At 33.7% G+C, this 5181-nt stretch overlaps 1 protein-coding gene across 5 annotated transcripts in view; it reads right to left on the reverse strand.

The window, feature by feature from the left end:
• The window catches only part of LOC309622492 (uncharacterized protein), a 639059-nt gene that overhangs the window by 388550 nt on the left and 245328 nt on the right, over nt 1-5181 (reverse strand). The window lies entirely within an intron of this gene.

Here is a 5181-nt window from a genome sequence, read left to right on the forward strand (position 1 = left end):
TCGCCTTTGCTGAAACAAGGACTTTTTATTGACTGATTCTCATTGAAATGAATTGGAACAGTAGAGTTTAACACAACACGTTATTACCTCCTTTTTTTTCCACAATTCCAAAATGACTAGCATGGCTCTAGTTTGCATATCTGGTGGGAGGATTTAGTTAAACTAGAGAGTTCTTGAGAGAGATTAAAAAATATTTTATTATAAAGAGATATAACAGAAATTAATATTAAAAATCATACCTACACTGAATCATGCCCTGCTAAAATTTTTGTCTAATTGCTCAGTTTTTGTAACCTGACATCCTTCTATAATTGCTGCCTTTGCCGCTTAAAATGATTTATTTCTGAGGTTGTATCATCAAAGACATGTGTGCTATTGTGCAAGCAATTCAGTATAGCTCATCATTAAGATCAACCATAAGTCTACTTTCCCCATAACAAATGAATTTATAATACTTTAATTAATGCACAATTTTCAGATTTGTGGGTTTTCCAATGCTATACTTTTTTTTTTTTTTACAAAAAAAGAATGCCAACTATTCTTCTGCAATACACAAAACTTTGCTATTCATTTTGTATTGTGCTAATCATATAATGTTCTGTATGTGAAAGATGTTTATGATAAACTGTTAACACCACAAAATGACAGCTACTGTCACATATTCAACTAGTGGATTCTGAATTTAATCATCTTCTTTAACGGATTACAATTCATGAAGTTTTAAATAGCCTGATTTTGATCGTTTCAGGTTAAAATAAGATTGTAGACCGATCACATTTTAAATATCAATCTGGAATATGAAGATGTCTTTCATAAAATCTGGCAGCTTGTTTAAATTACAAAATAAATTTTCATCATGAAACGTATGAACTCTAAACCATATTTTATAATTTCAATATATGCTGTTCCTTTCCTAGAATTTATTTCCTATGATTATTTAAAGTGTAAGAGTTTTGGCAACCAAGCTCAAAAAATATTTTGTATGTACCATAGGGTCAGTAGGTAGACTTTGTTTGAATCTTGCTTAATTTTTAAAAATATCTATGAGAAGAAAAAGTATACTTGGCTATAACTTTTTTTTCCTAAGAAGGAATCTCTAAAATAATGAAGACCGCATTCATTACTAAGTGTATTTAATTATACAGATCATTTTTCCAATAGACACTCAGCTTTAGAAATTCTAAAATCACTTTATAATTCTTGGAGAAAGTTTAATGTGGTATATTGAAAATCTTTCTGCCATATCATGCCTTTTTTCCTGATAATTAGAACAATGCTCAACTGGCATTTTAAGATATTTTATTTTTTGTTTTGCCTTTTAATGGTATAAAGCTTCCTTCAAAATCAGCCTTTGATAGTATTTAATTTTCTTAACTTGAATTTAGGCTGCATCTATCAAATCTCTTTTTGAGCTCAGAATATGCTTTTTATTTCAGGACTGATAAGCTGGAGAATGTGACTATGGCAGCACAGACCTGGGGCACCAGAGGGCAGACTGTGCAGAGACCTGATGGAACCCTAAAGGACACCACAATAGCTCTCATTCTATGTATTAAGCCATATTTACACAACAATTCCATTATAATACAGAGATAATCTTTAGAAGTAATTTTAAAACAGCAAATGTATAAATGCTGAGTCTCAAGTAAAAGAAAACAATTTTCCTAAGCCAAATGTCTTTCATAAGAGATTTCAATGGTCATTTGATTCTGTTTTAAAGATAATTTGACCTTATGATTCACCCATTTCTTAAATACATGTCTCAAATAGAATTGTTTTCATTTGAAGTTAAAAAAAATAGAACAGCTAAATAACCCTTTGTGATTCGCTTTACTGCTCTGTAGTGCTTTTGTCTAACCAAAGAAAACTCTAAGCACACAATTATTAGTATTAAAATTGATGTCTCCAAGAGTTCAATACCAACTTTGTAAAAAAAAAAAAAATCATATACTGAAAACAGTGCTGACTCCAGATCCTCTTTACATTTTTTATATATTCCTTGCAATACAGCTATTTAAGTCCACCCAGCTAGATCGTACACAGTCTTTGAAGATAGAGATGGTATTATCTTTATTTAATGGAATAAAGCTCAATAAATGCTTATTGAATTTAATTTAATTTAATGTAATTTAATTTCTTTGATCTTTTTAATCAATATTTTACTAAAGATATAGTGTAAATAGCAACTTTCATTGCAAAATAATTTAGGGGTTTCTAGCAAAGATAAAATATATAAAAGATTATGTAGTCTCTGAAACACGGTATTTAAAGGAGACCAGACCTGTGTCATTTCATACCAGGATATGCTTCTACAAAGTATAGGATTTATCCTCTACACAACAACACTAGACAGGAAGAGTAAAATTAGCATTTACGAGAAGCTGCATCACACCAAGTACTTTACGTACATTATCTCATTTATTATAACAGTTTTGGAGATGAAGACTCAGGAGCTTAGAAGGGTTAAGAAACTTTCCCAAAAAGGTAAGGTGAAGGGGATTTATTTTAAAAATTGTTTTAACATGTTTCTGGAGTACCTGCTATGTGCCAGTCACTGTGCTAAAGCACGTTGTGGGCATCTGTGGACAAGATGCATGAGCTCCCTATTATCTGGAAACATACATTCTAGTAACTTATAGACAAACGTGCAAGTAAAAATACACAAAATAATATTAGTGACAAGTATTATAAAGGAAATAAAGATAATTTTCAATCAATAAACAAATTTGTCTCCAAGGTAATGGCAATTGTTTCCATATTATTTTGACATTTTGAGCCTAAATTCAGGCCTTTACACTTATTTCTATCTGATTTAACCTTGGAACCATGGTCAGTTTTCCCTAGATTTTAACTTCTTTTTTAACTTCTTTTTGATTCCTGATGTGCTCATTCTCTGAAAAGCCTGTGGTCACTCAGACCACACCACTCATGCCACCCAGAGCCGAGGCAGATTGCATTCAACTTTTGCAGATTCACTTTATTCTTCTGAATGTATTTATTTATTTATGGCTGCACTGGGTCTTCGTTGCTGCGCATGGGCTTTCTCTAGTTGCAGCGAGTGGAAGCTGCTCTTCCTTGTGGTGCATGGGCTTCTAATTGCAGTGGCTTCTCTTTGTTACGGAGCACAGGCTCTAGGCGCACGGGCTTCAGTAGTTGTGACACACAGGCTTAGTAGTTGTGGCTCACGGGCTCTAGAGCGCAGGCTCAGTAGTTGTGGCGCACAGGCTTAGTTGCTCCGTGGCATGTGGGATCTTCCTGGACCAGTGCTTGAACCCATGTTCCCTGCATTGGCAGGCAGATTCTTAACCACTGTGCCACCAGGGAAATCCGTATTCTTCAGAATTTAGACTGCTACTTCAACCCTCTCCCTAAGGAGAACTGATTTTTCAGTTCCAATTTGTTCCACTAAATTTCATCCCATGCTGTCTTGACTTCCTCCCTTCTCGGCTGCTATTTGTTTGATCCTGTATCTTTTATCACAAAACCACTGGGATACTCACATTTCTTCAGTATAATAGCTAACATTCATTAAATGTCAATTATGTGCCCCCATTATTCTAAACACTTTTTTTTACAATCGCATCTCATGTAATTCTCCAACTTCATAAAGAAAAGTATTGCTGTCATCACTGTTTTACAAATTAGGAAAATGATATGCAGAGAAGTCATGTCCCCAAGATCATACACTAGGAAGTGACAAAGCCCAGATTTAGAAGAAGAAGGCAGTTAAGTGATTTTACTGTTAATTTCATGTTTCAGAGTCTTTTATAACACTGGAGCTATCTTCCATTTTAAAATGGATGACCATGGAATCAGGCCTTTTTTCTCCCAACATTTTTGCTTTGTGTTTCCCTGAAGTTTAGGGTATAGATTAAATTATATTCAGTGCTCCTATCCATAGTTGTTATAAGTTCTAAGTTAACATTACACTCTCCTAGGTTTTTAAACACCACTTCTCCAAGCCATATTTCACTGGAAGGGAGAATGGAAGAACAGAAAGGCATTGGGCATTGGCTGTGCAGTCATCCAGAGTTGTATTCAAATCTAATTCTGCTATTTATCGGCTGTGTTACTTTGGGCAATTTATGTAATTTCCCTTAGACCTGGTTACATTTTTTCCTCATCAAGGATTATATAGGTCTTGGGGGGTTGTCATGGGAATCAATCTAATACAAGAAAGTGGTTTGGCACATGCTTTGCACTCAATAATTTTGACTTTATTTTTATTTGGAATTAAGATTGAACTGAATTCTTTTCATTATTTCTTAAAAGTTTGAGAGAAAAAAATTTCCAAAAATTAAGTCAAGTTTTATCAGGTGCTGTGTTGTTTGGCTTTTTGACTTATCATAGTCTGCACAGAGTCAGCCATATATTCATTCATCATTCATTTGTTTATTTATTCATCAAGCAAGGCAGTAATCAAGTATTTATAATAGAACCATTATACCAGGCTCTGTACTAAACAGCAGGATTTTAGTGGTATGTGAGAGAAGGCTCCTACAATCAAGAAGTTCACATTCATAAGATGTGATATCAGAGAAGTAAGCAAAGGAGCTAAGCTTATGTTAACATCTATATTGTGTAGAATTATCTACATCTTCTCTCTTGCAAGGTGGTCTGCACTTAATAGTTCCCTCAATTCAGTTTCAACTGTAAAGTTAAAAAGTTTATATAAATGTCCTTCTAAGATCTATTTCATCTCTGAAATACTATGTCTCTGTAATCATGTCATGGTTGGTTCTCTTTCTTTTAATTCCTACTTAAACGCCATCTACCATATTTCCAGTCTAAGGTTTATAGAATTTACTGGAAGTAGAGTGACTTATTTGCAACCAGTATCACTTTTTACTCCTTCCATTAGGTCAATTTGTACACATGTGTGCATAATATTATGTTTTAACTCCTGTCCAATTTACCTGATATCTTGCTGAAGGTATAAGTTTTGTAACAGATTATCTTCTCTATTCTTCCTAATGATTTCTGGGGACCTCCTATACCCCCTTATCTACTTTCTTCATTTTTCCATTTGTTTCTCAAAGAATCTTATTTTATAATATATCCTGGGCATTTCCCTTATCTCTCTCAAATCTTATTAAAGTAATAATTTCTGCTGCGAACTAAGTTGGCCTGAATATGTCTAGAGAATAACCAACAACAGAATACTCAGGCCATTGTAATTTA

Source organism: Balaenoptera borealis (genome assembly GCF_965194805.1).
Source record: "Balaenoptera borealis genome assembly, chromosome: 2".
NCBI lineage: Eukaryota > Metazoa > Chordata > Mammalia > Artiodactyla > Balaenopteridae > Balaenoptera > Balaenoptera borealis.